The sequence below is a fragment of the Furipterus horrens genome, unplaced genomic scaffold, assembly GCF_987537825.1.
Source record: "Furipterus horrens unplaced genomic scaffold, mFurHor1.1.pri manual_scaffold_3, whole genome shotgun sequence".
In the NCBI taxonomy this organism is placed as follows: Eukaryota; Metazoa; Chordata; class Mammalia; order Chiroptera; family Furipteridae; genus Furipterus; species Furipterus horrens.
In genome coordinates, this window is record NW_028327173.1 from 113,837,725 (window position 1) to 113,858,523 (window position 20,799).

Here is a 20,799-nt window from a genome sequence, read left to right on the forward strand (position 1 = left end):
TGTTGTCTTTGTTTTTCTTGGAAATCCTTGAAATAATAAAAGAGGGTCCTGCCCATGCATTTTGGGCAAATATCACCAGACCTTATTTCTGGGGAAAATATAATTTAAGGGCCAGAGAGCTGTTAAGTAACTGGCTCATTCCACAATTATTTTGATGAAGTTTAGAAGTTATCTAGCTCAACCTTCCATATCTGTCAGCAGTTCCTTCTGACATTTCACCTTAGATATGAATATAATACTATTGTGACAGATGAACATTTTGAGTTGGAGGAAAGGGGTTTGGGAAATTTTGGCCCCCTAGAATTTATTGAATAGGTGTCTTTATATGTCTCAGATTAGCCTTTGAATGTCTCTATTTTTTTACCAATGGTGATGACTTAGAAATAAGTGTGATATGACTGGATCAGGACCTTAAAGGAGGGCTAATAAATTTTGGGCTCACTAATAGGGGAGCAGACTGAAAAACTAGACCTCATCACTTATTGGAAGTAGAGACTATCAAGCAATGCTTTCTACATAATTGGTGTTTAAAGTCTATTGTAAAAAAAAGTGGGCAGAAAGTAAATGTAAAATCAGGTTGCCAGTCAGCATGAGCATAAATTAACATTCTGAAGGCACAGTCAATAGAAGAGCATAGAGCAGCTCAGTGTAATGGGGAGCCTCGGGTGAAAGTCCAGCTCCCTCATCATTAGCAATATGTGGCTATGAACAGGACACTTGATCTCACTTGACCTCAATTTCCTCATCTGCAATGTAGGAGTAATAATGCCAGTTACTTCATAGTATTGTTATGAATATTAAATGATTTAATGTTTATAAAGCTCTTTAAAAACTTACTCTGTGGCATTAGCACTGTACACAAGATTGCTATTATTGTTCTCTTTAAGCAAATGGTTGCAAACAAGGGTAGGATAATATTTGATGAGATTGTTAACTAGGTAATGAGCTATTTTAACATTTTGTAGAAGTATTCTTATATTGAGAATAAAAATACATTTAAATTTCTACATATTTACAAAATATATGACTACTCTGTACCTACAGGTTTACAATTTTTTTTCACTTAAACTATCTGGATATTTTTCCACGTCAGGACATATAAAATTTTCTCCATTTTTATAGTTGTTTAGAGTTAGGAAGGAACTTTGAAATAATTTATTATACCCCTTTTCCTCCATATGATGAATTGACTGTACTTAGAAGAACTACAGTTTTTTAGATTCACTGTTGTAACATGTGGTTTGCAGCCCTATACAATGCGCCATAGTTAATATCTGCTTCTTTTGTTGTTTAGAGTGACTTTTCCCTCCCCCAAAAGAAAATAGTTCCTGCTATTAGTAATAACCTGAGTTCTTTGAAGTGGATAAAGCCTAAATCTGTGTGATCATCTGCAATATATCACAAAGAGCAGTAGCAAAGGTGAAAGTGGAGCAATAAATATTTTAAAACCCAGTTAAAAATAATGCATTGAACACATCATTAAACTGTTTTGTTATAAAGTTGTAAAAATGACAATCAGAACAGGGAAGGAAACTTCAACAAATAAATCATTGGAATATAAACAGCATCTGGTCAGCTGGAAAAGGGAAATACAGCTGAATTCTGAGCCAACATCAGTTAAAACAGAGTAGAAATGTGATTTACATCACAAAATCCCACCTTCCCCCTACCAAAGGCTTAAGAACTTGCTGTACCAGGTACCTGTGGATATGGGAGAGAAGGCAAGGCTGAAAAGCTTGGAGAACTGGCTGAAAATCCATTTGAAAAGCAATGAAACCTAGTTTTTTCTCCTTGACTCTGCATAGTTATGTGGTAACTCCAGTCACACTCCAACAGAAATTGAAGGTTTTATATTCTGGAAATGGTAAACGAGAGGATCTCTGCCCCAGTAATGAGAGGGACCATAGATTAAAAGAGGGTACGTAAGTGACCATTGATTGATAGAGTTGAAAGACCTAGTAGCCAAGAGTACCCTCCTGCCACTACAATCCCAAGATGCTGGAAACATAGTATATATCTTCCTAACATGAAAATGAAAGAAACTTTTCTAGAGAATCTGGGTGGGTGGGGAGAGAATCTTAAAAGTACTGACATCAGAAGTCCCCAAGCAAATACCCCAGGAGACCATCATATAATGAAGATCACAGTTAATAAATCCTGCCCACTGGCATGAAATTTCCAAACAGTTTAGTGTTTTATTCTTAATATGAGCACACAGCTACGTATGTATGGAAGGCCCCTGAGATGAGAGATGGAGAGGAAGAAAAGGAAACCCATATGGAAAGAAAGACGCTAAACAGGGAGTAAAGTTATCTTCAAAACTTTTCATTAGTAATCTTAGAGTGTTAAACATACTATTGCATCTAGGAAATAAAAGTAGGTTGCTATTAAAAATAGTTAACAAGCATAAATGAGCTCTTGGCAATTAATGATCAGATACTTGTGAGGGAAACTCAAAAGGAGGCTTGGAAATTAAAGACATATCTCCAAAAGGAGAACAAACAGATAATGAAATGAAAACTAGGAGACAAAAAATATAGAGAATTATTCCAGGAGGCTTGTCATTTGAATAATGGGTCCCAGAAAAAAAGTGAGGAGTAAAAATGGAGAAAAGTAATTATCAAAGAATTAAGACAAGAAACGTTTTCAGAACATAGTGAGAGAATACATGAGAGGAGCTAGTGGAAGTTGATAATGGTACAGGGATATTCAGAGATTAGAGCAGCTGAGCACATTCAGAAAGCAGCCTACCCAGAATGCAAAGCTAGAAGTTCTTGGGAGGGGTTTCTTTGATAAGAGGAAATGAATGAAATACTTAATGCATTTATATACCTTGAGACAGAGAAGCACTCTAATAGGCTGAAAATGAACTAATGATAACTATATAAAAAAGAGATCAGACAAAAATCACTATTTTTCAAAGAAAACCAAAAGAGGTACAAGAAAGGAAAAATTACCTGTTATACTGTAAGGCTCAGCAGTGCATAACATTCACAGGGTTCACAGGGTTATATTATAATAAACATTGAGCAGTGATTAAACTAAAACGACTTAACTGTATTTGGGAACCTAAGGTGATAAGAAATGTGTCATATGTCTGCATCTGTGTGTCTCTGTGTGCAGGTGAGTGAGGCGGGCAATGCAGGACAGCAAATCCCCATAATCCACAGTGGTAAGTCACTACAGAATGCCCCAAACAGAAAAACATGGAAGCGAGGTATAAATATGTTATTTAGATTTATGAAAATGTAAAAATATGCTTAAATGGTTGAAAATTATTCCCTCTGGTAAGCAGAAAATGAGTTTACAAGGCTTTCGGTGGCATTTGTGTTTTAGAAACAAATCTCTTAAAATCTTTTGATGATAAAGTATACATATAATTTTTATAAAACAAAATTATAAGGGAAAATGAGTGGTTTTCTACAATTTTATAATACTTGCAGATTACTCATAACTAAACTATATTTTAAGAACTAAATCATGGGGGGAATCCTTTTTATTTAAAGCTTTTATTTATTTATTTATTTTTAAGGAAAGAGAAGAGAGGGAGAAAGAGAGGGAGAGAAACACCGATGTGAGAGAGAAACATTGATTGGTTGCCTCTCGCACGCTCCCAACTGGGAACCAGGCCTGTAATCCAGACATGTGCCATGAATAGAAACCAAACTGGTGACCTTTCGCTTTGCAGAATGATGCCCAGCCTAGTCACAACAGCCAGGGCTAAAAATCCCTTTTGCTTTGAAAGATGGTCTTCATGTTTTGTTGTCTTATTCAGGAATTTGAAGAAATACCACAAGAAAAATTGCAAGAATTATATACATCGTTAGGCTTATGCCAGAATTAATTTGTTTAGGAAGTGAGGGTGAGAAACACAATGTGGTTAATAGTTCACCTGCTAATGTCACTTCACTTTACGATGCAAACACAAGGAGGAGCATGTGGAAAACAAAATATTTATATTAATATCACTGTTTAAACAAAGTAAATTCATCCATTAAATGTGTCTTTAAATTTGCAACTGCCAATAACAAATTTTTATATAAAAGTTAGCTATAAAATATCAGCTCATATCTCACAGTCAGTTCTCCTCTGTCCATTATCCTTATCTTAATAGTGAGGAGACCATTTGTGCTTATTCTGTTTTTATCATTACACCGTATTATTATTAAGGGACCAAGGGAACCAAAGACTGTCTGGAGAAGTGGACATAAAAAAATATAGACACATAGCCTAAATTTTTCATTACCTTTTCACAAGATACCATCTTCTACACCTTTAATCAGGTGTCATGTTATTGAAGACTGCTAGCTGATCTGTGTGCTCCAAATCAGACAACAGAACCCTTGCAATGGAGGCTTGGCTCTACTTTATAGAAGCTTTGAAAATCAGTATTGACATTGATACAAGAATTAAATTAAAAGGATAGAAGGAAAATGATTCTAAACAACTAAGATTATTATATTTGTAAAAATGTAAATAGGAATTTTTAATGGACATATTGAGTATTATATATACCCTAAAATGTTAGCTTCCAGAGACCAGAAATAGGCCTTCAAAGAGTTAAAGAGAGGATAGTCAAAAAAAATAGTACATAAATTTAAAAAACAAATGTATAAAATTGCATATGTAGTCTTATTTATTTCCAGAAGGTGCATAACTTCTATTGAAAATACATTAGTTTAGGGTAAATAAGAAATATTACATTGAACTTAATAGACTTGTATTATTTTCTCTACTTCAGTATCCTGAGCATTTGTTTATTTATTGAATTAATTTATTATAATTCCACAAGTAGTTTTTAAAAGCCTACTATGTGTCAGGTATTCTGCTTGCTGCTAAGGAAAAACAATCAAGCAGAGAGATAAATTTCTGCCCTCAAAGGCAGAATCTCAGGAAAGAGACAGATAAATAAAGAAGTATTTATTATAGGATGGTAAATGCCATCAAGGGGAAGTCATCAGGACAGGGGTTTTAGAATTATGCAACTTGTAAAGGTAGAAAGAACTGCTGTGGTTATGAACTTTTCAAAAGACCAGTAATCAGAAACCCAGAGAGAATAACAGTGTAAATAGAGACAGAGACAAAAAAGAAAAAAACAAAAAATCACATGCATGCTCTGGTATCCCTGCCATGTGGTCTCCAGTTACCACTTGAAGTGATTGCAGTGTTTGTCTTCACAAGAGTTGATATCTTCTATGCCAGTCAGTATTCAATCAAGCCATTTAAAAATCATGTAATTATTGAAACAAAAAACTGTGACGTGTATGATGGAGGTTATACTTTAAATGAATAATTATTCTTAAAATGTATTATCAATAGTAATAGATTATTAGAAGAAAACCTTTAGTGAGTTTTACTATGTTCCAGGAAAACAATAAAGATAGTAAAGTGAATAAAAACATTTTCTATCCTCCTTTTCTACATCCTATCTCATATTTTTCAAAATAACCCTATGAGTGGAGTATATATATATATTTTTTACTGGTGTAGAATTATGAAGTGTAAGAAAAAAAAAACAAACAGAAGAGTAACTTTCCCAGAATCCAAAGCTATTTCATGGTAGAAATGGGATTTCAATCTAGCATTTTATATTAGCAATGTTTAACTTGTTCTGTTTGTTTCCTTATAGATTATGTTCCTTAGGATCACAGAATATGCTTTGTTTCACCAAGCCAGTACACGGCTCACATTAGGCCTTCAGTATAATGTTGAGTGATGACAATAGTTAATAGCACTCAAATCTGTGGCAGGTAATTCTTGGACAGTATTCCTAGACACACCTGCTGTTTAAATTTTGATACTGAAATCTTCGGTAAAGAATTAACAGAAAATTAAAGAGCTGATCACAATTTTTTCACATGAAAAATACAGATATTATTTTTCATTTTGGACTTTCTACTTCTTAGCTCATCTTTACTTTCCATTAATTTGAAAATACTCTTGTAAATTATTCTTTATTATTTGTAATTCTCTGGACTGATCATTTTTACTAAAAAGTGCAGTTTTTTGTTTTTGTTAAGTTATATTTTTGTTGTTATTGTTGTTGCTTTTATTAATTTATTTATTTTGGGGGGAGGACCCCCGCTCTTTAACAATTCCTTCCTTTCAGACTTAAGACCCTTGATTATCTTATAAAAGACAATGGGTGAAGGTCTTGTGCTCCTCTAGCTGCTTCAAGCTGGACATGGTCATCATCCTACCTACTCTTGGGTCCAGAAATCCCTAATAAGAGTGGGGGTGTGGAGGGGAGGGTGGCCTTCCAACATGGGGAAGGATCGTGCAGACTTCAGGTCAGTTGACTGTCCCCAGACAACGGCATGCTTGATTTAACAGGCTGGCATCCTTGTTGTATTCTGGGGACAACAGATTTCGCAACAAGGTTAAAAGGCATCATTAAAACCATAACCACTAGATGACAAAAGGCAGGTATTAATTGTTCAATGTCCCCCATTAGGGAAAAAAAAAGGCTTTTTTGGAAGAAGGTATACAAGGCACGTCATACCTGTCCAAAGCCCTTTTGCCCACTGTACTTAGTTTGGGCTGAAGGAAATAGTTTAGGTTTCCACCCTCTCAGACCTCTGGGCTCTTTCTGTCCAAGCCATTAGGATAGAAAAGAGAAACCAGTGTTAAAGTGAAGCCCACAGACCACCCCATTCTTCACCAACCCAGCCACTTAGTTCAGCCAAACTGTTGACTCTCAGGAGACAGCGCTGCAGGCAGGATTAAGTGAGGCCTATACATACAGACAATCACTCAAGTAATGATATCATAGGCTTATGACTTATGAAAACAGAACACACGTTAATTTACACAACATAACCCATAAACCAATCTCTAAATTTGCGAGACTATCTTATTGGGAAGACATCCAGTTGCAAGGCATTTGACATTGTTCTTGCCTGTAAATTAAGCATCTTTGATGATGCCACAGACCTAGTTTAACTTTCAAATGAAAAAAAACTTTAAATAAAAATAAATTTTAAAGACAGTTAGCTGCACTACTTTATAGTCTACCACTCATTAGATGTGGAAAAGTTAGTGGAATACATTTTCTTTTTGTTACTGAGCTTTCACTTTATTTTCTTCCTAAAACTGCTGAGCTTCAAAGTCTTTTCATAAAACTTCTTCTGTAAATAAAGTGCCCTTCAGGGAACACGGTGTTTTCACATTTATTAGGGGAGGTCCATGAGGTAACTTAAACCATAAACATTTTAATTAATAATGGTGATGTTTTTATTATTGCTGAATGGACAGCTGTTTTTTTTTTTTTTTTTTTTTTGCAAGCATATAAGAACTTGAGTTTCTTAAATAGAGTGCATAATTTCCTCAAAATTGCATGGTATTAATGGCGTTGTTTATCCTTTTTTAATTTTTAATTGATTGATATGAGAGAGAGAGGCAGAGACAGAGACATTGACATGTTGTTACACTTACTGAGGCACTCATTGGTTGATGCTTGTATGTGTCCTGACTGTGATGAAACCCGCAACTCTGGTGCACTGGGACAATGCTCCAACCAGCTGAACTGCCCAGTCAGACCTGTTTATACTGTCTAATGATTACCCAGGGAGTTATAAAGAAAGGCAGCTGGATGCCATATGAAAGGTGAGCATTTAGCAAGTACTAAGTGTGAGGTACTATTTTGGTTCTGAGATAGGCAATGAAAAAGACCTACCCAACCCCAGGCTATAGGGAGGTTATATATTTTTAGGGAAAAACAGGAAGAAAACAAAACAATAGATATTCAGATTTCTCATATTGACTAAGGACACTATACTAGATAAGGTGATTGAGAATAACAGAAACCACTATGTTATATAGGACAGTCAGAGAAGGCTACAAAGATGAAATGGCCTTTTAGCTGAGCAATGTGTGAAGTTAAGAGAAAAGAGAACAGCAAAGTTAAAGGTCCTGAAACAGGAGGAGCATTGGTGTGTTTGGTGAGGGAGGTCAGTGTGGCTGCAGTGCAGTGGCTGAGGGGTGATTGACAGGCGATGAAGGCAACAGAGCCTGATGAAAAGGAGTGGGGTTTTATCTTACTTGCAATGGGAAACCAAAGGGCAGTTGAAGCAGAAAGTGATACGATGAGCCATGTGTTTTAACAAGATCACTTTGGCTATAAATTGGGAAATCAATTTGAGGGATTAAGAGTGGAAGCTGGGTCCTCTGTACAAGGAGAGATGATGTGACATTGGCTGGGGGGGGGGGGTGTAAATGTTTGGTGGTGGGAAGAGAGTAAATCAAATATATTTTCAGTTAAAGTTTTGTTAATGAATGAGAAAGATATGAGGGTAAGAGAATAGTCAAGAATAATTCGAGATTTGGGTCTGAGGAATTCAGTGAATGGACAGTGCCATACACAGTATTTTTGGACAGGAAACTTCAAGAACATCTAAGTTTGTTATCAACAGAGATATTTGCATAACAAATTGTTGGTTTCTGATATTTTTGTGGTGCAAAGTGATAAACTGTGACTCATTCCAGAAGGATTATCTTGATGTTTGTTTCCCTTTTACCCTAAGTTTTAACGAGCAAAGAGAAACACATCATTTTTATTTATAAAACTATGTTTGCAAGCCTTACTTTTCAGAATAATTTCAACTCTGTCGTCTCAGGTGAGTTGAGGGGTGTAAAGAAAAGCTTACATGAAAGGAGGGCCTGGGAGACCGGGGTGAGAAATGTGGGGCGTTAAGCGTCGCAAATCAGTTGATTATGTCAGAAATTAGTCTTCTTCTGTTTGCTTAATTCGACTTTATTTTCTTCTTTAATCAGAAAACGAAGGTGTTTTAGGAATCAGAACTTATTGTCTTGGATCAGGCCAAGAAATTTGGCGTTTTTCTTTGCAGAGCTCTCCTTTTTATGCACCAGATTCTCCAGCACTCTGAATTAATAATATGTCTGTCTAAATTAGATTTGGGTTGTGGTAAAGGGAAAGCTAGCCTTACTCTAGGGACACCATAGCTATTTTTATAGTAAGTACCACATATTCAGGGTGTTTGCACTAGTAAGTTATATTAAGAGGTAACTTGATAACAAATTTCTAAGAATTGGGTCAGAGGGAAAGATTAAATGGGTCCCTTGCAAATTTTGCTAGCAAAGTTAAAGAGTACATTTTCATGGAGGCTCTCCTTTATACTTTGTGACCTGGCTCAGAAAAAATTTCCTGAAATATTAGCTTTTTTTCCCCCCTAAAGCTGATACTGCATATTAATTTGTTTTTAATATGTTTAAGCGAGTTGATTACTGAGTACTTTAACACTTCGCTAATGTGGACAAAGCTATCATATCTTTTTATTTCCCTCTGCGAAGGCACTGAAGAGGCTATTCATTCACCTACCCATCTTTGATGAGGTGCTGTAATGCACCAGTAATCACTGTAGCATCAGTCCACACCCAGCAGCTAGGGAAGCCTTTGGGAAGATATCAGTACCCCAGTCAGTATTCCTTGTTTTTACAAACCTATGGGAAAAAGCATCCTTCCTAGTTAGCTATCCCAGAAACAGCATATGACTCTCAGTCTCCATCAGTATTATCCACTCATGACTTTCTTCAAACACAAATTGTTCTTAAACATTTCAATTGTATCCTTCAGCTTTGATCTTTGGAACATCTACATTGTAATTACACTATTGTCACTCCATAATGGATTTTTCCCTTGTAACCCCATTTGTTTTGACTGCACTATTGAGTCTTCACTTTTTTTTTTTTTCTTTGTCTTTTCTTGATTCTTGGAGCCAGGTACTGACATTGGTAAAGTCCTTGATACCCAAGGCCATTTCTAGGCCTTCAGATCTGGCTTGAAACCGGGTGATAAAGCTCGGAAATATTAGTTCTTTTTGACATGAATCAAGACAAATAGGAAGCAGGAGACAGGAAAGTATAAAACAAATAACATTGCTCTTTACTTCCCCCCTCTGAACTGCAATGGGAGTGTGTTTCCTCTTTGCAAAGCTTCCAGACAATCCTGCACACAGAAAAAAGGCACATCACAAGCAGCATACCCTTTGCATTGCCTCCCATCTTTTCTTGCCTCAATTACCCTTTCCCACAGTATTCCCTCATCCTCCTTTCAGTGGGTTTGCACCTCCCAATGAAACTATCAACACTCTAATCCTTGCCTCAGGCTCGGCTGTTTTCAAAAGATCCGGTGTAAGGTAGATGGTGTTATCAATCTATTCATTTAGCAAAGATCCCCTAAAGCCTACATTCTTTGAGCTGCTATCAGTTGTTCACATTATTCTTTCTATGATTAGTTCTGAAGAACAAAACAAAAGTCCTTTTTCAGAAGGCATTGAAACCTTTTCTTATAAATGGGTACACTGAGTGTCAAATGAATCATAAAAAAGTACATGAAATGAGTGTCAAATAATAGTGAGACTTTATTAATAGACATTTTCACATGTCATACATAGTATGTAATAAAATCAAAGTTATTCTGTGGCCTGTTGTAGATATTAAGATTGATGTCATTATTTTCTCCCCACTTCCTTCTCAAATGTTAAGTTAACTTTGGAGAGTAAGCAACATGAAAGATGACATTGTAAGTGATGCTTGAATCTTTTCTCTTTCAGATATTTTATAAATACTATGCACTTTTTTAAAATCAATAACATAATGAATATTTTGATCAATTTTTTTAAATTACTTTTTATGCTTTGAATTATTTTTCAACTAAGATGCACACTGGATCATAGAATCTTTTTTTTTTTAACTTTATTTTATTTATTTATTTTAAAAATTTATTTGTTTATTTTATTTTTAGAGAGAGGGGAATGGAGAAAGAGAGGGAGAGAAACATCACTGTGTGGTTGCCTCTCACTCACGCCCCCTACTGGGGACCTGACCTGCAACTTAGTCATGTGCCCTGACTGGGAATCGATTTTGATCATTTTAATGTAGCCTATATTTATATAATTAGATATCATAATTACATATTCAAATGATTATACATGTGAACACTTATTTCCTAGTTAGAGACAATTAAGCTAGCTATGTAAATATATAGTAATTGACTGAAGTGACAAAATTAAATAAATACTTTCATCAATAGAATGTTAGAGAAAAATAAAAATACGTATCTATTTAAAATAGCATTTGATAAATCTAGCATTTTCTATTTATTTGAATTTTGATGTAAATTGTATTTATTTTTCAATGGGACATAATATGATTACATTTTACCTGAAATAATGACAAAAGAAAGTTCGAAGAGATAACATTTATTTTCTTGAAGTGTCATGGTAGCATCATGGATTTTACGTCATTGCCTATTGCCTGATAAATTCATCATACGTTTTTCTCTGTTTTGATTTTGCTGTTGCCAGAAAGTACTGTTTGAATATGTTTGCTATCTTGGGGCTTCTTGGCATTGGGCATAGAAGTAGCATTGGTTGACATACATTTGGAATAATAAGATTATAAGTCTTTATAATTTTCTTTATTTAAGGAATATAATACATGGAAATCAATGAAAATAAAACTAAACTTTCAGATGTGTCCAAGCATTAATTGATAGTGTCTATAATTTACCTCATGCTACTTAATATTTTCACTATTAATTGCAGAACTTATCAATATATAATGATAGTTTCATATCTGCACATATATAACAAAACACAAAATTATATATTGAATATATATTTATATTTACACATTTATACACATATTTGCACCCCCACACACATATATGTTTGCACACAGTATTCAGTAATTATGGGACATTGGCTATTGTATCTGTCACTTACTATGTGATTCTGGTTTTGTTATTTAAATGTAAAAAATGAAGTTAGTAAAAAGATAAAGATATTTTAAATATTTCAGTGCTGTGCGTACTGGCTTTAATCTGAAATGACCAGGTAGATCCAACACTTTAGGGGTTACCTTTAATAGCTCAGGGGTAATAGCTGAACTAGTTTCATCTGTGTCACCTATTTTCCAAAAGGACCTGAATTCCAAGCATGGGATACTGGTGAGATCCATTGGTAAGGGAACTACTTCCTGATTTTAAAAAGGTTTGAATTCCCCCAACCTGAGGGGCAGGAGTGAAATGTTTTCAGAAATTTCTCACTCTGAGTCGCAGTTAAAGTCATGTATGCTGTTAGGTCAATAATCTGCCTTTTTAGATAAGGACCATTATGTGATTCCTTTTATAAAGTTTAAAGATATGTATTTTGTATCACATATTTTATGTTTGCATTTCATGATTGGCATGCCCTCATTTGTTTTCTCTGCCTGCCATCCTTAGTGCCTCACCTGCCATCCCACCCCCCAGATGCACTTATGTTACCTGTTACATGAAGAGTATTCAAACTGGGAGACATATTTAACAAAGGGGCAATTGAGGCCTAAGAATGCAGTCTAATTTTTTTTTCTTTAAAATTAAGGACAGTACATTGATGCAAATGAAATATATTTCTTTATATTTGCTGACTTGAAAACTAAGTCCGTGGGGGGTTACAAAATATTATAAGCATTGTATTTTTTTATTTTTTAAAATATGTTTTATTGATTATACTGTTACAGTTGTCCCAATTTCCCTTCCCTCTGCTCCCCTCCACCCGGTGGCCCCCCTCCCTCCAGTTGTCCCCCCCTTTTAGTCCATGTCCATTGGTTGTGCATATAGTTCTTATCAACCTCTTCCTGTCTATTCCATTCCCTCCTACTATGCTTCTTAATTTCTGTACCATCTCCTTCCCTTACCCCCTTACCCCTCCCTGCTGACCTCCCCCCAATATGTTCTCCATACCTATAGTTATTTTTCCACTCTCGTTGCCTATTTAGTTTGCCTTTGTTTCAATTCCCTAGCTTCTGTTGTTGGTTCTTGTGATGCAGTTTTCATTTTAATGTTCATAGTTTTGATCCTCTTTTTTCTAAACCAGTCCCTTTAACATCTCATATAACAGCGGTTTGGATCTAATGAACTCCTTCAGTTTTACTTTGGAAGCACTTTCTCTGCCCTTCTATTCTGAATGACAATTTCACTGGATAGAGTATTCGTGGCTGTAGGTTTTTGATTTTCATTACTTTGAATATTTCTTGCCAGTCCCTTCTTGTCTGCAGAGTCTCCTTTGAGAAGTCAGCTGATAGTCTAATTGGGACCCCTTTGTACATGATTCTTTTCTTCTCTCTTGCTGCTTTTAAGATTCTCTCTTTATCTTTAATTTTTGACAATTTGATTATAATGTGTCTTGGAGTGTTTCTCCCTGGGTTCTGGAACTCTCTGTGCTTCCTGGACCTGTAAGTCTATTTCCTTCCCCAAGTTTGGGAAGTTCTGCTTTATTAAATTTTCACTTAAGTTTTCAATTTCTAATTCTTCTTCTTCGCCCTCTGGCAATCCTATAATCCCTATGTTCGATCTCTTATAGCTGTCCCAGAGGTTTCTGATCCTCTTCTCACTGTCCTTGCTTTCTGTTTCCTCTTTCCACACTGGTTGACTGTCTGTTCCTTCTCTATGTTCCAGTTTGTTGATTTGAACTCTGGATTTTATTTCCTCACCACTTGTCTCATATGCGTTTTTGTTCTTTTCAGTATGAGTGGCTTTCAGTCCTTTCTCTTCTTGTTCCAAATCTTTTGTTAATTCTGTAAGCCACCTAATAACTGTAGCTCTGAATTGAGCCTCTGAAAGGTTTCTTATTCGTTCATCTGTCAGATTCTTCATCTGCTGCCTGGTGAGCTGCATCACCGGGATTTCTATAGTTGTCTGCCTCATTTTGACGGATTTGAGTTTTGCTTTGCTTCTGGGACAGGCTTTAGGGGGAGGAGCCTGTGTACTCATCATAACTCGGCAACCAGCGATGATCTGAAACCTTTTTCTCTGCGCTGTGGTGCTTTGTCATCACTACCCGGCGACCGGCAGTGATCTGCAACCTATTTTGCGGCACTGTGGCGCTTTGTGTGGGGGCGGCAGTCCAAGATGGATTCCTGCCGTTATTCTCTGCTGGGAGACCAGGATCCATCCTCTCGCCTTCTGGGCCTCACCATCCGAGGCAAAGCGGAGGCTGCTTTTCCCAGCGTTGGGGTTGGGAGCTGCCAGGGTTAGACTGCAGCCAGGATTGCTCTCCCTGCCGCTGTCCCTGGTGTTACCACAGACAGCACTGCCCGCTTTTGCTCTCCTTACCTGCCCGACAAGCACCGCTGGTTTATAGCTTTGTACGTTGGGCTTCTGTGTAGTTTTATTTTCTGGAATTTCTAGTTATCTTTTGTTTTGAGGAAGTTGTATTCCTTTCTAGTTGTAGAGGGAGACCAAACGTGTCAGTCTAAGCCTCCATCTTGGCGGGAAGTCTAGAAGCATTGTATTTTTGACATACATTATGATATATCAATTTCGTAATAAGTATTTTATATTTTTCCTGAAATATAGTTTAGCTTTTTATATGCAGTCAATTCTAAATCGTGTGAAATAAACCTGTTATTTATATTTGGATGAAACTAAGTATTAATGGGTTTATTGTATGTGGGCAACCACTCCTCGTGGTTTAAGGAACTGTAGCCCCAGCATGAACATGACGAGCCGGCAGCTTTCTGGCCACGCTTGCCTCTAAGTCTCAACATAAGGCTGCGTGTGGAACATGACTGACAACCACTCAGAGAGTTGCCATGGGAATTGGATCAAAGGATGCTCATTATATTTTAGAACTTGCTCTGCTTTCCTTATCAGTAATGTAACATAAACAATCTCTAGCAGGAGTATATGAAACCTTGCACCTGGTCAAGATGTTTTATGGACCCTGACACAGACTGGTCACTGTGACCCCTGCACTGGTATGTGCAATCTGTTACTGTCAAACACCTAATGGCTATTGACGATTTATGAATTTTAGCCTTGTATCTCTTGCATGTATCCTCCTCAATAAAAGGCATGAGGGATGAAGGTTTGACTACTGGTCTCCACTAGAGAGGCAGTCACCTTCCTTCCCCCAGACATAATAAAGTGTCCTAGGTAAAAGTTTGTTCCGCCGTGGTCACGGAGCCTCTGCTGGACAGAGCAACTTCCAACCGAGCCTAGGGTGTGTGTGGCACCTCCGCCATAATTGTAGATGTTGATATTTACATGAATAGATGAACTTGGGACATAATTTACTATTGAACAGCAAACATGTAGTTTTAGACATCATAATTTGTTGAAATTACATACACTGGTACCTTAAATACTGAGTATGAAGGTCTTTTATAATGGTGCTTACTTACCTTCAATTGAAGGCACACAGAAGTCTTTATGCATCATGCAAAGCAGCTCCTGCATATTTCATGCAGTTTTTAATAATGTTTCTATTTAACAGAATGAGACTTCTGATTGTTTACATTCTGTTAATGGGGCCACTGCTCTCTTCAGTTACCAGTGGCGAGCTATTCTTCATCATCCCTCTTCCTTTCATTAAAATTAAAAGATTCAAAAAACATCATTTAAACTTGAGAACTGATTATACTTAGGCAATCAAGAGTTTATGTCAATATATTAACTCCAGTAGGCATTTAGATTTTATGATGCTCATTTATATTTGTGGAATAAGTGTTGTAGTCTCCAGCAAACACAACATGGATAATTCCAAGGAAAAGGTCATGTGTTTGGAGGAAGGAGTCCCATGGAGTTGACCTTACACTTTTTCTCTGTGGGGCGTGACTTTGAAGGTGGAGTTTATGAAGGGCAGGTGAGAATGAGGAGAAAAGGGGTTTATCAGTCAGCGTTCAGTTGCAGGTAACATAATCTATTCGAGATGGTTTAAGCATAAATGGATTAATCTAGGTAATTAATTCCTTACAAAATTAATTGTAAGAGCTGCAGGAGAAAGTCCTATGGTTGGGCCTATAGGAATGAGTCCCAAAATAACACCACGGCCTTTGCCCACCAAGGGAATTGCTTTCTCTGTTAGAGTCACAAGGTAACTCTTTCAACCAGCAGCTTCAAGAAAAATGTACTTACTTCTGATTGAGGGATTGAGAAGTCCACTCCAGAAATGTTGCTTCTGTTCACAACTATGCTTACTGTAATTCTCACCTATAAAAATCGATTCCTCACAAAACATCTTTCTTCCCACTTAATTTGTTTCTGATCGTTATTGATAAAACCCGAATTCTGTCTCAACCTTAGTACTAGGGAGTCTGGTAAATGTAGTTTTTATCTTTCTGGTCTCTGAATTACAGGGTGTCCTAGTTAGAAGTTGGAAGAGATGATAAGTGACTAATGAACTGTATCCCATGGTCTTATGGGGCAATTTCCCATCCACCTATCCATATAAATTTGTTTGCTTTTTACTATATTTGGACAAAAGTCAATATCTGTAACTTGCTGTTGAAAACATGCCTTGAAATTACCTAAGTGTTGAAGATCATATCCTATCCATTTCCTGTTGTTTGTGGAAGCTACTACCTTAGCACAAGCTTCTCCATAGACCTCCTCTTTTAAATTTAAAATGTCCTCTTCTCTTTTCTGTGCCCAGAAGACAAATTCAAATTCATCTTCTTATTTCTTTTCTTGTCTTGGGAATATTTAGTTCCAAGAATCCTAGGTGATACTATACAGAATAATTTGTGCTTTATTCTTCATCCATCCATTTCAATTAGGAAAAAAAATTCTGGTGAAATATAAATACATGCAAAAAATGTTACAACAGTTCAATAAAGTCAAATAATGTGTGAGAGTTAAAGTAATTGTCTATTTTCTCTTGCTCTTGGAGAAAGGTTCTTCAAACTAACTTGAATTAAAGCCAGCAGAGTCTGTTTCTGTTAATAACACCAGAGTGAGACTAAGGAAAGACTGGCTTCAGATAGAGGGAGATCTCAGTTCTAGCTCCTCTATATACTTACTACTTGTGCATAAATCATTCTACTGCCTCAGCATCAGTTTCTCATCTGTAAAATAGAAATATAGCATTTAATTGTTATGATTGTTCTGAGGATTAAATCAGAAACTTTAATAAAGCATTTGCCAGAGTAAGCCATTAACAATATTGCCGACTTTTAGTAGGAATACAGGTGCTTGTTAAAATGCTGGAACTACTACCTACTAATTATATGGTCTTGGGAAAGTCATTAACCTTTCTGAATCTTAGCTTAGTCATCTGCAAATTAAGGATAATATTTACTTGTGCCTAGTACAGAATCCAACACAATGTTAGTTCCCATATCTCCCCTTTCTAAGCATTATTCAAAACTAAAACAAGTTAAGTAGAAATTCTTGCAATATTTAACCCAGACACTAATCTAGTAAGGTATAATGTGTCAAATGTGTTCAATATTTGCATACTGTTAATGCACTCCCTGATTGATGGGTCCTGAAATTAGGCCACATTCATGACATTTAAAATCGTCCTTACCCTGGCTGGTGTGGCTCACTTGATTGGAGTGTCATCCCTCAAACCAAAAGTTAGCAGGTTTCATTCCTGTCGCTGCACATGCCCGGGTGCAGACTGGTTCTCTGATTTGGGTGCATATGAGAGACAGCCAAACAACAAATAAAGTAAAATATAAAACGGTCCTCTTTTCTATATGTTATTTATGTGGCCTCAGTTTAGTTTTGTATGTCTTCTTGTTAATACATTTCAATCACCCGTATGTTGAATGGAGTTTAAGTCCAATTTTACAGCTTCCGAACGCAGGTCATTTGCACTGCTTAAAGTTGCAAAACGCTGTATACAGTAAATGTGTTACTGTTCTTATTTTTTTAATAGTTGCTCAACTATTTTAGGAGCGAAGTGTGAAGTAAATTTTTTTCCATAAGATTGAAAATATATACATAGGAATTGGAAATGTGAACTTCCCTTTCCAGTTACATGTGCCCATAAAAATGCAAAGGGACTGATAATTTACTCTAAAATACTGTCTTAGACCAATTTACCTTCACTGTTTTGACATTTAATTTTCATTTTTAGTTAGATACTATGCCTTTATTATTGATATAGTATACAAGTCTAGAAATGGTTTCTTACCAATGAAAAGTACAACATTGTCAATATTTAAGGCAAATTATAAAACCTCATAATTTTTTGTGAGAATAGTATTGTTCCAATATATCATTTCCAGTGAACCCCAGTCATGATAAACAATCTAGTCTCTGAGTTTTATTAGTTGGCTGTCACCATCACACTAATACACAATTTCCGGTTTCCACAGAATAAAACTGTAATGACTTGGTCATTTTCTAGTTCAGTCTCTCTGCCTCGCATTTTGGGTCCTACATAGGACAACTGACACAGGGACTTTGAGAAGATGTGACAGCAATCCTCTTACCTTGAAATGTCATGGAACCTAGCATTTGTTTCTTTAGGACTTTCCGATCAAGATGATCAGGATATTTTATCTTCAGTGTTAATAGCTGCTTTTTGAACAAAATGGTTGCTGTGGTTTGAGTTCCCCATTCAGGTGCACTGTATTGAGGCAGAGTGATGGTATCTGGTATGGGCTGCCCAAAACTCCTCCTTGGCCCATTTTGGTCAGGATCCTGATGCTCACATGGCTTTTTTCATTCATTTCCAAATAATTTTTTTAAATCCAGCTAGGCTCCATGTCTCTCCACCAGAAGAACTTACATTTGTTCGGGTTCTCCAGCTGACCAATCTTGGCCATAATAAACTGGATGTTGCCTCTGCTCTGCTTACTTGAGTCAGAGGTTTCTTAGGTAGGACAAAGTGTGCAGACTCTATAACTTACCCAGCTCATTGATAAATGACCATTGTAATATTCTATTGTCATTGACTACAAGGTATTGCAAAAAAGAAACCTTGACATTTTGCACCCAGTTCCAGTATCCAGGAAATGTAAAGAAGAAATTCCAATATCAGAAAAGATTAGTGGTTCTAATCTGGGCAGATATGCTATTAGAAACAGCTGGTTTTCATCAATTAATCGATTATAGGAAATATCTAACAATTTGGCAATCTGTGGAATGTCAGCTGGCCTTTCTGAAATGGAAATATTGTTAGATTCAAGGTACAGCTCCTCCAGGACTGGCCATCCAGTGGCACACCAGAGCATGTAGGCGCATGTGATTCCTGGTTGGCTAAGGACCAAAACTTTCACGTAGAAATGTCCTGGTTGGTGATAGTGAGCTAGGGGGAAATCTCAGTTTATTTATACTTTGCCATTTCATAACAAACTCCAAACCCATAGTCTCCATGGGTTTATTCCCAATTATAACAATTTGTTCTTTTTTATTTTCCTCTTGTCCATCTTCTAACACATAACAGTTCTTAATTGCTTTGTTTGGACTAACAAAAGATCCTCCTGCTGGGTGCCTGCATTTAAAATGCACAGACCCTTCATGCTTCCATCATGTTTGCCCTTCTGGAGTTGTCCCATTCTACTACTAGCCAGAGTCCTGTGTTTCCCAGTTTCTTATGAAGGATACACATGAGCAACCAGATGAAATGGTACAGAAGGGAAGTCCAGGAGGCTCCTGCTTGCAGAAGCCTGTCCCTACAGAGTTGGTGTGCAGCACCCTTTTTCAGCATGTGGATATGTTCACCAGCTTGGACACCGTCCAGATTGCATAGTTTAGGGGTTTTCACAAGACTCCATTATGTGGATGTGATTGATTATTAACTCAGTCTCCATTCCTGCTTCGCTCCCTTGAGGACGGGGTTCTCTTTTTTAATATTTTAGATGAGTTATTAGAAAACACAAAAATAAAATAGCACCGAATTATTGATATGGCACAATCTGGCTAAATTTATCTGTTTGGAGAACACTAGAATACCATAATTACAAACAACTCTGTCAAGTCTAATGCCAAGAGACACACTCATGAGTGTGCTGGCATTTTTTAATACCTTACATGGTAAAAGTTCATTTGGTTATCTTACAAATAAATTTAAATATGGCTACAGTAGAGTGCTGTCTTGAAGTGAATGAAATAGAACAATTTATTTTTTATTATGTCCCTAATACTCTGCAGTGTCTGCAATAATTGTTAATTTAGATTGTATTTATTATAAAAGTCATTAAAGAGATTACTGCTTTTCTTTCAATGAGACTGAAGATTATGGTAAAAAATTCCCATAAGAAACACAAAAGGAAGAAGATACAGAGTTGCTCAGTAGCAACTCCAAAAAAGATCCTTAAATTGTAAAATTAGTGATAAATGCTGATTTTTAAGTATAAAAGTGCTAAATTTATATCAGGAAAAACTTTGAGTTCTGAGAAAGCATTATAGTGAAACTTGACTACTCTCCTGTATTTATTTACTCAAATTACAAAAAAAATAAATGTGTTCAGAATATACGGTATGCCATTACAGCACCTTCTCCTTCAAAGAACAAAAAGTGAACATGCTGATGATTAAGTTGTGAAAGCTCAGATTTATTTTTTTTTAAACTAATAGTTTATTCTTTTCTTCATGAGCTGGCATTCAAATCTTTTGGGTGCTTTAAATATCATACTTCTAGTACTTCTAGATTTTTCTTTAAGAGTTTTAATTTCATTACTTTGCATTTGGTAAAATAGTGTATCTTTTATTTATAGTATCTTCAAATATTATAAGTGGGTGTCTTATATTTTTTGTAATTTAATTTTTTCATGACAAATTGGTTTTGCCTGCTAAGTACTGAACCAGAAATGATAGATTAAACAAGATAAGCATCAATCTGTCTAGAAAATAAATGTAGATATTAAGAATTTTGAGATGGTATGATGGCTTCATGTTATGAAGGACCCATCCTTAGCATATGACTTTTATCTTGATGTTGGCCAGGTTATCATGTTTGCATTTCAGGGAGCAAGGAAGAAAAGGGGGGAAATAAATGCTCCCACACCCTTCTCTTTTAAGGAGTTTCTTTAAAATGCCCACGGAATGCTTCTGCTATGAGG

At 36.2% G+C, this 20,799-nt stretch overlaps 1 protein-coding gene and 1 pseudogene across 1 annotated transcript in view; one reads left to right on the forward strand and one right to left on the reverse strand.

Annotated features, from left to right (window-relative positions):
* The window catches only part of MDGA2 (MAM domain containing glycosylphosphatidylinositol anchor 2), an 849,851-nt gene that overhangs the window by 438,034 nt on the left and 391,018 nt on the right, over nt 1-20,799 (forward strand). The window lies entirely within an intron of this gene.
* On the reverse strand, nt 18,077-19,102 carry LOC150015773 (tubulin-specific chaperone E pseudogene; annotated as a pseudogene).